Source organism: Lissotriton vulgaris, chromosome 6 (assembly GCF_964263255.1).
Source record: "Lissotriton vulgaris chromosome 6, aLisVul1.2, whole genome shotgun sequence".
Classification (NCBI taxonomy): domain Eukaryota; kingdom Metazoa; phylum Chordata; class Amphibia; order Caudata; family Salamandridae; genus Lissotriton; species Lissotriton vulgaris.
In genome coordinates, this window is record NC_141694.1 from 459,041,752 (window position 1) to 459,057,594 (window position 15,843).

Sequence of the window (15,843 nt, forward strand, 5' to 3'; positions counted from 1 at the left end):
TGGTTCTGTAAGAACAAACAGTCTCCTGAGAATATACACACCGTGCTGTTGTACTTCTAGGACGCTTGTTACTTGGTTGCAGCCAATAAACTCGATCCTTGACATCGCCTAGAAGACTCTGTGTTTCTGTGGTCCAAAACAGGAAGAACTCAAGAGGTCTTTGGGTGTTCCCCCTGGCACCGCCGGGTCCTTAAAAACCCGGTACTTCAGTTAGACCACTGATGATCCCCTCCACAAACAAAATGAACTTGAATGTGATAATAGGACCTACCCCCTCTTTCTTAAAGAGGTAATATCAAGTCACAAAATCATTTTACTCTCCTGACGAAGATTACTTTGTATTTTACATGCCATTGGTTTGGACTGATGTTAAAGTCTACCATTGCTTTCCATTCAGCCTACTCCAATTAGACATGAATTTTGTTCTGCATTTTGTTCGCCACAATTTCTAGACACCGACAGCGTGGCCTTCAGAGAGTGTCTTCATCTCCACAATTAGATAATTTTACACCTCCTCCTTCAAGCGCTCTACTAAGTTTCTGCGAGAAGGCATTTTACCCTTGAATCTACAGTGGGCCACCACTGGCATGGTACAACAAGTATGATAACTGGAATAGAACAACAATGACAAGGTAGCTGTTGTGGTGTCTTTGGTCTCCCACACCTGCTCCTGCCCGACTGTAGTCCAGTGGGCCGCCAAGGACTACAACTCCCACATTCCCAGTGCGTAGATACGCTACAAGTAGAGGACGCTGACCCGTGGCACTCTGTACACATTTTTGCGTCTTTGGGCTCCCACACCTGCTCCTACACGATTGGGCTCCCACGGCCCACCAGGGACTACCATTCCTGCAATTACTAGCTTGCAGACCCGCTACAAAAAGAGGATGATGGCCCAGGAACACACAAGGGGCGAACCCGGGACGCGCCCAGGTCGCGCCCGAGTCACGCCTGGGCGATAGGCAGGCCTGTCAATGCCCGTCAGAGCACGGAGGAGGCCGGGCTGGGCCACCCCTCTAACTTCCAATTTTCAGATTTAAGGTACTATCATTCTTTTTTCCATTCTTTACACCGTTTTACAATCATGGTGAGACAGAAGGTTCCTGTGGAGAAACCTGGGGGAGGGAGTGTGGCAATCTTGGATATGTTCCTGATTAGAGCAGCGAGCATCCTCTCGCATGAAATAGAGCTGACAGATAGATTCTTGTCAATGGAACCACTTCTCACCTTCAGGAAGCACTGTAGAGATGGCCCCTCTTACCCCCAGATTACAAATGTCACCATTCACCGATCTCCCAGCTGGACAACGGGAGCTATTACCAATAACCCAATCTGCAAACAGTTCATATTTGGGGGAAAACAAACCTGCACTTAGCACCAGCGTAGCAATGGATCCCCCTCCAAAGCAATGTAGGGGAAGTGGACCTGTTAAACCTAAACCACCTAAAACTGGAAGAGTAATCAGACAGCTAGAGTGGACATTGAGACAGCACCAACGCCACCAACTATAAGCACCTCGACCCAAGAGTTAGTACTGGACGACGCTTTTTGGGCAGAAGTCACTAAATTAATGACCACTCACCTTGATCTCATCCTCCTCAAATTGACTAAGATCGAAGAGAGGCTAGCTGGAATTGAGACCCAAAATCCACTCTTACAAACATCATCACTGGCTCAGACCCACCCTGCCATGAACAAACCACAAACTAACGTCCGTGCTGGCGGGATTGCGATCGCTTTACAGCACTTGAGCATCTGTCCTAGCACATCTGAAATGGACAATTTGGTGTCTTCAGTCCATGAACAAATTCATATCCAGCCGATGGCCCCATCATCATCACGCAGGGAGATATGGCACTTCAGACAATCAGGTGCCCCGAGGGCCGGGGGTATTAAGAACAGTACCTCACTCAATTGTACCAGACCATTTCCCTGTGGTGGATAATAATCTACAACAGCCGCTCCACCTTCCACCACCAGCTTCCCCTCAAGTGCTGGTTCTGTCCAACGTTCTTCTTCTGCAAGATAATCAGCAGGAATCCAAGATGCAGCTAATGGACAAATGCTTGCATTGGCTATCAAATCAGCCTATGGACTGGGGAATGGGGAACCATCATCTAGCGAATGAAATCATTATGACCAGGAAGGTGAGGTGGGTGGGAAATCCAACTAACACTTGTGCAGGGGATTGTGTAGTGGTAAACTTCAACAATCCCCATACTAGCACTTTTCTTAGCAGAAACCTTGAAATATTTCGTCCTGGGAACACCCAGATCATTCCTTTACCACTGGACTATTTTTACAATCATGGCCCACCTTCAGGAATTGAACCAAGGGGTAGGTTAAGACTAGGCCAGCCCATGTCACGATATATTGAGTGCCCAATTATTGCCTCAGGGGTTGGGCTTTACAACAGATTTGCCCCCTCTCTGACTTGGAAGCTTGCGATTGACCATCATTTCCTACCTATCCATCATCCCCATCATTGGTCAACTCTGTTCCTATCACGCAGATTTCATTTTTGTCCCTTTCCCCTCAGGGAAATAGGGGAACGAAACAGGATAGGATTATTAACATGGAATGTGGTGGGATTGCCTCAAAGGTAGGAAATAGAGGTTGGCAGAAACTTTGGCAAATGATGGACATTGTTTGCTTCCAAGAAACCTGGGCCAAGTACTCTGTTTTTTCCCGGGTTATAACACCATTCATACACCTACAGTACCTTTGGCATCAGGCAGAGCTAAGGGTGGTTTACTTTCCCATGTCTCTAATACACCTGCGGTTCAAGTTAAACAGCTGGGCCCCCAGAAAAACTTCTTTCAAATGCTCCAACTGGAATCCACAAATGCTGGCCAGTTGATATTAATCAACTTTTATAATAACAATATTGGGGGGAACATGAGACGACTGGCAGATGACTTGAATAACGAACTCCGATTAATTAACTAATGAACACAGAGAGGTTTGCCTAGCATAATTTGGATGGGGGACTTCAATACACACCTGTTTGAGTTTGTGTGGGATGGACCATATGCACAGCAACCACCTTCTACATTACACACATAATGAATATGGTGATACGCTCAATAGGCTATTACATACAAGGCATATGACTGTAATTAAAAGTGGAAAGACAGGTCAAATAGATCCAACATGCAGGAGAAACTGCTCTGAGTCTACAATTGATTTTATTTTAGACCTTTTCCATATTACAAGACAGGGTGGACCATCTCACTAATACATTCACTTCCTATAGTGATCATGCAATTTTGCTGATTCACTTAAGCATCCCGCAAAAAGTGAAGAGATCCTATATGCTAGTCAATAATATTGCACTATCCAGAAAAAATGGCTATCAAATTAGGTGGGCGCAGGTAGAGGAAAAGAATCTGGCTTCTGCTATAATAACCCAAGTAAGAGGGGACATTCTACATTGCCTGGTTGAAGACGCATCTTCCTTTCTTTTAGTTTCCCAGTTCCGAACACTTTTATTTAAACTGAAAACTTTACTTACCCGACACAAACCAGCACACGGCACACCGCCTGGTTGCTGGCTTGATTCAGCATGCTTGTTAGCAAAGAGAGCTCTTGACAATGCCTTAAATAACCGGGCCAGAGTTCCAGCACTGACAAGATCTCTTTGCAAAGATTATAAACAGGCTAGAGGTGTTCATGTGAAGGTATTAAGGGAGAAGGCATGGGATGATCTCGAACAAGCTGCAAGTTCACGCAATAGTAGGGAAATCTGGAATTTTAGAAATGCCCCATACTTTAAAGATCTAAACAACCCGTCTCAGATGCATGGATAGGGCACTTTGAAAGCATCTTTGCACAACAATCTCCCCATGAGCTCCCTCAACTTGATTTAGCGCCACCCATCCAAGGAAGTGAGAAAAGGACTGGAATTGTGTGTAAAAAGGAAAGCTCTGGGACCAGATGGAGTCCCAATTGACCTCTTCCAGGCAAATTAAGACCTGTGTATTCCTTTAATAACAAATGTCTTTAATAGTATAGCAGTAGAGGACCTTCCACCATCTTGGATCTTTAAATTTTCAAGAAGGGAGACAGGGGCTGCCTCAAAAACTATAGGGCCATCTCCCTCCTAGACTCAACCGCCAAACATATGGTCCGGTTGTTGCTAGCCAGGATGGAGGAGTCGGCACAGGATCACAATATTTTAATGCAGGTGCAATACGGATTCCAGAAGGACAGTAAACCAATGTTTGAACCACTCGCTTTGTATTGACAAGTACATGAAGGCCAAAGGTGGGAAGATATATATGGCCATCATGGACTTGTCAGCTGCCTTTAATTGTGTGTCCCAAACTGTGGCTATGATGGAAGGCATAGGGATTGACCACCTGATCATCCGCTTTATTCGCCAGTTGTATGCCAATGCAGCTGCCTCTGTGAGGTGCGGTAGAAATGGGGAATGCGCACACACTTTTAGGATCAAGAAGGGCGTCAGACAGGGATGTGTCCTTGCCCTGTTTCTTCTTTCCATCTATACTAACGGGGTGGAGGCGGCTCTGTCTGGCCTCTATTTAGACCTGACAAAATTCGATAACACCGCACTCCCCATTTCGGCGTACGCTGACGATGCTGTTCTAATTGCAAGGACAGGGGTACCTCTCCAAAACCTTATATCCTGGTACGCCTCATTCATGTCCTCATTAGTTCTCAGAGTGAACGAATCCAAATCATTCATCATCATAGCTAGAGCCCCCGGAGATGCGAAAGCACCGTATTTCCATCTAGCCTCAAAGAAAACCGAGGTGGTTGACTCCTTTCCATACCTGGGAACCTTGTTTGACAAGAAGCAATCCTGGAATAAAGGTTAATCAAGTGGAAAAATGGACACTTGTGACAATTCTAGACCATTGGTTAGAAAAACTATGGTATCCTCAAAAGACCCAATGTGTACAGGTGTTGCGGTATATTTCGTTCATCCGCCCCTACATTGTGGTTTTTCGGCAGTTATCATTGGATACCATAGAGAGTGTGGGTGCCTGCCTCATCCAGAGGCTCCTCTGGTCTAGGTTGCAGTGTCCAGAGATGAAAAAAGAAGAAACCAGTGCAAATAAAGGTAAAAAACTGTTAAAAATAAGGTCAACACCAGAAAGGATTTTAATGAAATGGTGGAGATCTTATATTAAAATAAGTGGGTACTTATCCTAGATCGAGTTACTGGATCTAGAAGTGCGAATTTTCAAAAAATGTCATTTTGGGGGCTTCCAAATCTGATTGACTCTATTAGATTAGTGCCCATCCTGATCTGGCGCAGGGACACTGTCCACCTAACCCAAAGCATAATTTGTGATTGCCTGAGATTCAAGGGCCATAGCAGGATCGCCTGGCTTAGATACGTGGAGGTGGAATTCAATGCAATTGGGCAGGGAGAACTACTTAGTGACCCTTCATCATGCAGCAAGGTATCTAAATGGAAAAGAATTGAACTATACTTGCAGAAGGCTAACTTTAATTGCAGGAAAAAGAATAGGCATTTACAAATGCTCACAGTCCATGATCAAATCCAGCCAAGACCCGGGGAAGGCTATTTTTACCTTTCCTATGTTAAAGTAGCACAACACAGATTAATCCTGCTGCGTTTCCGCTTGAAATTAATCCCCTTGATGTTTGGGTTCACAGAGAAGAGGTTGAAGCACTCAGATTTGGGCCCCTAGCCCTGTAACCAACACTCACCTCAGTCCGACTTACACCTGGTACTGTTTTTCAAGTTTTACCGTATTTCCAATTTTAAGGCATCAACATTTTACCCAATGCAGAGTGGCTCTGCTTTTTTTAAAAGCACTTTCGAATCCCCATGTTTGTTTTATGGTAGCATCTTTTCTGTGGGCCTGCGGGAGAAACAGGAGGGTGAGGTGTTTGCCGCTCTGAACTTCAGTATTACCGGACTAAGAACGCTCATGTAATTATGGTTTTAGTGAAGCACTTAAATTTGTAATAAGTCTAATTTAAAAGTTCCTGGTTTTTAAGAAGTCTGTTTTTTTATGGTCAACTTTTACGAATTTGTGCTTTTATGATCTGTTTGTAAATAGATCGAATAAAGACAAAATGAATAAATGAATGACAAGGAAGGACCAGTTATCTTGGAAGTCCCTCCCAGCAAGAATTAGGATACCACTCTACCACCCTGAGCTTGACATAGCTGTAAAAGGCCTCACTATTTCCAAAGAATAATCAGGCCCATCTCACATGTGGTTGAAGAAAGCACTTCCTTCCAAAAATATGAGATTGCATGCTGTTAGAAGTGCTTTTCCTTTTGGACATACTTCTGCTTTACTTCACGCATGCACAACCTTCCCAAAGTTTCTGCAATTAAATCGCTGACTATTTTGAAGAGAAAATAAAACTCATACAGGATGAATTTTCACCTATCTCCCAACTCACCATAAAGGACATAAAAGGCATCTCATTAACAGCATCAAATACTCTCAGAACGTTTAAGTCCGTGTCCCTTGTGCAAACCTGTGAAGCTATTTTATCCTGTAAATCAGGGTCCCCTCGGATGCTTGTCCCCCGTTAATTCTTCATCAGATAATAGATATTGTGAAGCCCATCATAAATTAAATAGTTAACGAATCTCTCAGCTCTGGTATTGTCCCTTTGGACTGGAAAAAAGCCATAGTGAAACCTCTGATGAAAAAACTAAATAAAAATACCACCAACCTTTCCAATCTATGCCCCATATCCCTTCTTCCTGTCTTCCTTGAAAATAACTGAACATATGGTCCATCAAGAGCTTACGAATTTTGTGAAAATGCACAACTTCTTACATCATCAAAAATCAGGCTTTTCGCCTAAAGCACTCCACCGAAACGGCTCATATCGAACTAACTAATTGAATAAAAAATGTACAGGATGAAGGAAAAAACGCGGTTCTGATATTACTCGATCTTTCGGTGGCGTTCGATACCATCTCCCATGAAATTCTTATCGATCAACTGAGAGAAAATGGAATAACAGATGGGGCCCTGGATTGCATAAGTTCCTTCCTGTCGGAGAGAAACCAAACCATATCACTGGGACCTTTACTCTCGAGGGAGAAAAGTATCACCTCAGAAGTCCCTCAAGGCTCCATCTTGAGTCCCCTACTTTTCAATGTTTATATGGTGCCCATCATCACCCTAATCGAATATTATGGGATACTGGTAACATCATATGCTGATGATACCCAATTGATTGTATCCCTAGACAAGACCTCCACAAAGGCTGAGCAAAAAATCCAGAATTGTCTGACTGACATTTTCCAGTGGATGAATATTAACCATCTAAAATGCAACTCAAGTAAAACAGAAATAGTGCCCATCGCAAAAAATGACAATTTTAGCCCCAGTAAATGGTGGCCAAAGGGCATTACTCCGCCCTCATGTTCAGTCGAGGTAGCAAGAAATCTGGGCATCCTTTTTGATTGGGCATTGTCTTTTGACCATCATGTAAGGAATGTAGCAGGAAGCTGCTTTAATATTATAAAATCGTTGAAGAAATTCTTTGACTTTCTCCCCATTGATTCTAGAAAGCATGTGGCCATTGCTCTCATACTCTGCTGTCTTGATTACAGTAACGGTCTGATGGCAGGGGTAAAAAAGCAGACACTAAAAAAATTACAAAGCGTTCAACACGCAACTGCACGACTGGTACTGTGAAGTAGTGTGGCTCACTGGTTAGAGGCGGCAGACCCGAGAGCAGAGGACGGCCCGGGACCAGGGTTCGATTCCCGGCGTGGCAGGTTTCTGGACCAGGGTCAGCGGACTCGATAATTCTCTCGCCTCGGTGCCCACTCTGATCAGCGACCACACTCGGCAACTCTGGGCATTAGCTTGCCTCATCTTCACTAACGGCCCCACCAGACCGCCGGGGATGCCTGGTCTCACCCTGGAGATACCTATTAAGGGACCATCTCTCAGGGAAGCCAGGAAGGGTTTCGCAGCGGTCGAAGCGCCTTGGGACCCTACGGGTAAGTAGTGCGCTATATAAATGCCAATACATACATTTACATTTACTTAAACTGCCCAGAAAATCTTCGGCGTCCGCGGCCCTCAGGATATTGCATTGGCTTCCCCTCCATTAAATAACTCTCTTTAAAATCCTACTGACCACCTTCAGAGCCTTAAAAAACATTGGCCCTAAGTATCTTTTGACAAGATATGCCTGTTACAATCCAACCAGAGGTTTAAGATCAGTAGGCTGTAATCTTATCAATATTCCCACATTTCATTACAAAACTAAAGGCGGAAAATCTCTTAGCATCCTGGTCTCTAGGGCATGGAATGCCATGCCTAAAGAACTAAGACTACTAGATCGAGAAGCTCCGTTTCGAAAACAACTCAAAACTTGGCTATTCAACCTGTTAGATGCATATGTATTGGCCGCCATCTAGTTCTCACCTCTGTTGACTCCCCCTATCCTTAGCGCCAGGATGCTCCCTCCGGAGAGACAGTACGTGCTCTATAAATATCGATTAACATTAACATTAACATTAACATTAACATTAACATTAACTAAACGTCCATAAATACAGAACTAGAGCACCAATCTGACCATTTAGGGGTGGCCACATACATTAAGGATAAGGCAGCGGGTCTGGCTGGAGGCAGGCCATGTGGTGAAACTCCCATCATGTAAACCGACATCCAGGCTCTGCAGTCAAATCCCCAGTGCAAACAGCTGTATGCCATGTGGAGTGGGGGTTGATCATCCATGGGAGTTAAGTTCAGCCAAATTTCCCCTGCACTCTCCCAAAGGCTCTACATGGGGTCTGGGGTGTTGTTTGACTACCTAAGACCAACCATTGGCTGTATGCAATGGGTATTAGCCATGAATGGAGATTGGGTGTAGGTTGAACTAGATACCAGACCCTGTTGCCAACCCCTACTACACATGGAAGAAAATGGTGCAAAGTGGAAGGTTGGCTGTCTGTGGGTTTTAGGTGAGGTAAGCTTTTACTGATGTGCACCACAGGAGGGTTGCTGAGAAGGTAGTGGAGTTCTGGCTGGCTGCCTTGCCTTTGGGTGTGTAGGTTGGGTGAAGGCCTTGTGACATATTATGTCCTTTCATTGAGACTGTAGTTATCTGGGGCTGGTGCTTAGTGAGGTACTGGTGCTTGGACAGGTGCTGAAGACGAGGGATAAATATTTATGAGGGGAGTAATAGGTTTTGGAGGTAGCAGAAAGGGAACCACCACGGAAAAGTTTGGCAAAATGGGTATTGTGTTTGGGTATCAAAAATGTATAAAAAATGCATAATAGTAAGAATGAATCAGCTCTGAAAAGAGCAGTAGTGTTAGTTTAAAGAGACGCTATAGTTAGTTGTGGCAATATTATTTCCCCTTACATTCAAATAAAACCTCAGAAATTCACTGGAAAATATAAAACTAAAGTGATGTTATAGTTAGGTATGTTAATAAGACTTACCTTTATTTTTTTTTAAAGATTTACAAAGAAAATAATTGAAATAAACAAGTTTAAAAAAACATAATATTTATGTGATGAAATAAAAAACAAAAATGTAATGTTTAAAAAACAAAAAAGAATCCCCCAAACCACTCAAAGTTGTAGCTCATCGTGCTAACTATAACTATACCATATCTGGCTCATTGCCAATGAGAGACTGGCTATCTGCAAATGGTCTAGTGAATGGTGGTCAAGCCCCTACTGGTGTAGTAGGGGCTTGACCACATAGTGCATCTTGCGGGTCTCCAGGGAATGGTTCTCCATGAAGAGTTCTCCACAGGGTGAAAATTGTGTTCTCCCAGAGCTTTTCCCACCTTTGCCTGGTTGATTGCAAGTCATGAGGTCTATCCACAAAACGTTTGGTTCAAGGCAAAGGCTGTGCATAGGAGGAGCTTAGTTCACCAACGGAGGCATGTATATTTTAATGTTAATTTATGCTTTACTATTTGATTTAGTTCTTACTTTTATATCTGAAATACTGTACTAGTTGATAGACTAATTTAAACAGCAGTAAATACGATGATGTCATATGTGATGTCATCAATGATGTCATTTGAGATGTCGTCAGTGATGGCATGAATGATGTCACTGAACATGCCTTGAGTTGTGTAATATGTACGGTAGTTAGCAATAAATTCTAGGGGCACAAGTTATAGTTAGCTCAGTAAAATATTGATAGGGAATATCAGTATTTTTTAAAGAAATAGTATCAGGATGCGCTATCATATTATTAACAATGTGTATTGCAGTAGACAACAGGTTACCCTCCATGTAATACCACAGTACCAGTGGTAGTAATGCAGTATACTAGTGTCACAGTATTGCAGTACTGAACAAAAAAATGGGGACAGTCTGGTCATAGATTGCCTTTGTGTAGGCCATAGACTGTGTGTAGTGGGAATTTGTAACCATCACTGAACTAGGAACAGGGCAACTACCACTGCACATTGATAAAGCTGTTCACAGCTGTTCACAGCTGGAGAGGTGGTTGCCAGCAGGTGGTTTGACACAGGACTTGACCTCTAGCCAGACCCTGAGCCTAACCCCTTGCGGATTACTGATAAAGGCCATGCACAGTGAGAGTTTGTGTGATGCAGTCCCTGGCTGGGATGTTGGCCACCCATTGATGGGTTGGGTGCACACAGGGATTTGAGCGCAGGGTTTGGCCAAGGGCTGTAGTACTACAACCCAGTACCACAGTGCCTACAGGGCTTACAGAGCTTTCATTAAAAAACGAACATTGGCTGAAAAAAGGGTTAATGTGCTGTCATAGATGGATTTTGAAATGAGAGTGCCAAAGGGGGTAACATGGAGTTACACATAGGTTGCCTAATATTCATCCCAGGTGATCTATATATATTGTTTTAGTAAATTTGCATTAATATGTTTTGCAAAGTTACTCATGAATTTTTCTTATGTATCAGTGTGTCCAATTTCATATTTAACTGTAGTTATTTCAACTTGTGATGAAGTATATCCAACTGAAGTAATTAGGCACAGCAGGTGGCTAATTAAAGTAATTAGTATCACTATTAGTGAAATCATGCTAACAATTTTAAAGCATCTGCTGTATGCCATTTCCACCGAGATCAAGAGCAAATTCGGAAAGACAAGAACCAGTCTTTAAGATGTTGTCTTTTTTTCAAAACAATTATAAAAGTTTTTTTATTAATTAATTTCAAATTAATGTTCAAAAATCAAACTTTAGAGGTTTTTTTCATTTAATTCAGTTGAGTTCATAGATTCAAGACGGGTATTCTTCATCTGGCTCCTTTAGTAAAAGGAAATCAATAATTCTCTTGCAGAGTTCAAAATCTTAATTTAAAACATTTCACTATATCAGGATTTGTAAAAGTTTAAGGTGGTTCTTAATCTTCTAGTTCTTCAATGATGATGATTTGACAATCATTTGTTGGACTGTAGGCTTATATATCTGACTCTTCTTCATCATCTTCTTCTTTGGACACAGATGGCAGATATGCCCACTTAAATAATGTACACTTCCTATTCACAATTCCTTTTTTTCTTGGTCTCTTGGTAGCAAGTTATTTACTGTCACTTGTTTCTGAAATTATTTCAATAATTGCTGTCTCTCCTGTAATTGATTGTGAATGAATGAATGAGTATGTTTTTATATAGCGCATGGCTACCCGGAGGCATCCCAGCGCTGCAGACACGCAGTGAGCAGCAGATAGAATTATGGGAAAAGCCATGTCTTCAGGTGTCTACGAAATGATAGATGGTTGACTTCCTGATGGATGGGGAGAGGCAGGGAGTTCCAGAGCCTAGAAGCATTATAGGAAAAAAGGCGTCCTCCTGTGCGGGCCTTCCTAATTCTAGGTACATTGGCCAGATGCAGTTCATTGGACCAGAGACTCCTGATAGCCTTGTGGGGTTTGATAAGATTATTGATAATGTGCGATGCAAAGAGCTTTGAAATGTATTCGCTCTTGTATCGGGAGCCAGTGAAGTGTTTTTAGGGCCGGCTTAGCTGAGGAGCGGTTGTTTGTGCCTGTAAGGAGTTCTGGACCACCTGTAATTTGGCGAGGAAAGGTGGGTGCACGTAAATAGTGGGCATTTCCATAGTCCAGCCTCGATAGAATAAGCGCCTGAATTAGGAGCTTTTTTAGAACTACCAGGTAGAAGAGGCAATATTTTGTGTGCTGACCAGAGCAGACCGAAGCAGATGACAGCAGTTTTTCTGGCTTGGGCTCTAAAAGTGAGCTTGTGGTCGAGCCAAAAGCCCAGGCTCTTTATTTCCTTTTTTGGAATTGGTGCGGGCCCCATACAGGACGGCCCAGAGTATGTGGGTTGAAAATTGCTTGGTTACCCAAAAACATGAGCTCCGTCTTGTTGCCATTGACTTTGAGATGGGATAAACTCATCCAGGTAGTGACTTTTTTAGGATAGGAGCTCAGGTTCATGGGGTCTGCTCTGCCTGGTTCAGTGCCACGATGAGCTGAATATTGTCTGCATAGCTGACCAGTTGGATCCGAAGGGTGCCACTATCTCAGCCAGTGGGGACATATATACATTAAAGAGCGTGGGGCTCAGGGATGAGCCCTGAGGAACCCCACACTGGAGTGGCAGTGGTCGTGAATGGGTATTGCCTTCATATACCTGCAACTGTCTTCCTTCATGGAATGATTCCAGCCAAGACAGGGCCATGCCTGTAACTCCCAGTTTTGTGAGCCAGTCTACCAGGGTGTGGTGGTACACCATATCGTAGTCTGCACTTAGGTCCAGGAGAATGATGGTTACGGACCCTCCATAGTCAAAAATCTTTCTAGACTTCTCCACCACCGCAATTAGTGCAGTCTCGGTACGAAAGCCCATCTGTGAGAAATGGAGCAATTTGAAGGTTTCGAAATGTGCAGAAAGTAGGCGGTTCACATATTTTTCCACAACCTTACTAATGCCAGGAAGTAAGGAGATAGGACGATAATTAGCCAACTCCATGGGGTCTAGGTGTTTTTCTTTTAGTAATGCTTTCACCATAACAATCTTCTAATCCTGGGGGACTACACCTGATGCTAAAGAGGCATTGACTAGGTTAACAATGGGAGATGATGATAGGTATTACAGATTTCAGAATATTGAAAGGGGCGGGATCCAGCGGGGAGCCACTCTTGATCGTATTAAGGATAAATAGAAGACATTCCTCTGTGAGTGGAGAGATGGACTCAATGTAGGGGGCCTTATTCTGAAATTCTAATCCAATCTGCTTGAGTAGATGCTCATTGTTAACTGGTGCAGGAAGATTCAGTGTATTTTGAATTTTGGTGGAGAAGAAATCGGCTAACTTCTCACAGTGGTGGCCTGAAGAATCAGGGGCTGAAGGGGGTCTGGGACTTTCATACATTTTTTTTTTTTACTATACAGAATATTTCTTTAGGTGAGTTGGAGGAGCATTACATTTTTTCTTCATATTAGGCCGCTTGGTTTGCTTTGAGTTCTGCTTTATAGGAGTTGATAGATGCCCTATAATCAGATTTTTTCTCGATTGTAAAATCTTTCCTCCAAACTCTTTCTAATCTTTTGCACCGCTGTTTTAATTTGCGGAGTTCGGGAGTACACCAGGGTGATTTATTGGATCCAGCTTTTTGTAATATAGATCTCTTAGGTAGTACTACGTTTAATGAGTTCTCGATCCATGAGTGGAACTCTCCGCTATGAGGGGTCAAGATGATGTGAAAGTATGATAGATTGCAATTCCTGAACCCATTCTTCTATGACCAATTTGGGCCATTGGCGGGCTTGAGTACGGGATATTAACACATACTGGTATGGAAAAGATGGATACCATGAAAAAGGGACTAGGAAGTGGTGCGACCAGGGGAGGGGAACAGACTCCTTCCCTTTTAGTTCGACTATGCTTGAAAAGATCGGGTAAAGGAGATGCCCTTCAGTATGGGTGGCTTGATGAATCTTTAGATGCATCTGGTAGGCTGCAAGGTCATGAGCAAGGTCATTGGTTGCTGTGTCCTGAGGGTCATCGAAATGGAGGTGGAAGTCTCCCAAACTTTTAACATTGGATGATGTGCTGGCTAAAATTACAACAGAGTCAAGTAGCGAGATACAGAATTGTCCCTGTGCTTCAGGGGGCGATATAGAAGAATGCCAAAAAACATGATTAGGGGGTGAGCTTGATGGAAAAATGGGCGTTTTCAAAGTCTGAGAGAGGACTGCCGAGAAGGCAGCAACTAAATGATCTTCATAGGTAATACCAATCCCACCCCCTTGCTGCCTGTTCTATCTACACACCAAACCAAGTAGCCAGGGGGAAGCGCTTGGACAACATCTGGATCTGAGCTTGGTACTAACCAAGTTTCTGGGAGGAATAGCACATCAAGTGCTATACCTTGCAGTAAAATAGAAATTTCTATGGCATGTTTTTGCATGGATCTGCAGTTAGGCAGAGCCATGTTGAGCTGGTTCTCAACCGTTGAATGGACTCTTGCCATTAAAGGCAGTTCATGTGGGCAGTGAGAACACTTGCGTTGCATTTTCTCCATAGGGATGGATGTTTACAGAGTGAAGTTAGAGCTTTCCTGATTTGCAGAAGTTTGTCCCTAGGGTATTGGAGGGGGGTAGAGGGAAAAGAAGCAGGGAATCTGGGCACGGGGCCCGGTTGGGCGCAGACAGGCGCAGACGGACTTGCCTTTGGCAAGCCTTTGGCACACGCCCTGTGCGCGTCCACTGCGCACTCCACTTTGCATGTGTTTTTATTAGGTGGGGTGGGGTAGAACTAGACCGCCAACCTGCAGTTGCCGGAAATCGCCTCCCTGTACTCAATCGGGATTAGGACCCGTGGTGGACCGAGGAAGCAGCCGGTAAACTATTCAAACAAGCCTCAGCAATAAGGTATTTGTTTAATGTGTACAATTTATTTTAAAAGTTAAGGTGCACAGTATTTTAAAATTGATGACAGATAGCAGAGAACATGGGCATCAAACACCTAGCATGGGCAGTGTGATCGCAAAGCATAGACATAAGTGCCACAGAAACTATCTCACACGTGCCCGCTGCACTCTCCCCTCTGCATGTGTTTTTATCAGGTGCGGTGGGGTAGAACTAGACCGCCAACCTGCAGTTGCAGGAAATTGCCTCCCTCCACTCAATCGGGATTAGGAACCGTGGTGGACCGAGGAAGCAGCCAGTAAACTATTCAAACAAGTCTCAGCATTAAGGTATTTGTTCAAGTGTACAATTTATTTTAAAAGTTAAGGTGCACAGTATTTTCAAATTGAGGATAGATAGCAGACAACATGGGCATCAAACAACTAGCACGGGCAGTGCGATCACAAAAGCATGGACATAAGTGCCACAGAAACTACCTCACGCGCGTCCGCTGTGGGATCCACTCTGCGTATGTTTTTATCAGGTGGGGTGGGGTAGAACTAGACAGCCAACCTGCAGTTGCTGGAAATTGCCTCCCTCCATTCAATCGGGATTAGGACCCATGGTGGGCCAAGGAAGCAGCCAATAAACTATTCAAACAAGTCTCAGCAATAAGGTATTTGTTCAAGTGTACAATTTAATTTAAAAAATATTGTGCACAGCATTTTAAAATTGAGGACAGATAGCAGAGAACACAGGTATCAAACAGCCAGCACGGGCAGTGTGATCACAAAAGCATAGACATAAGCGCCACAGAAAACTACCTCACGCTCATCAGCGATTGTGATCTTTTTTCTTCCATTGTCTTATTTTACAAGTTTTCTTTGATTCCCTGGGCAAATAATCTCCTTGGTGCACACTATTTATTGTTGTTTCTTTATTTGTGAATCTCATTCACTCACAGTCGAACTTGTGCTTTGGTCAGTTAGTAACTCGCCTCACTGTGAATTGCTTCTTTCCATTGGGGGTT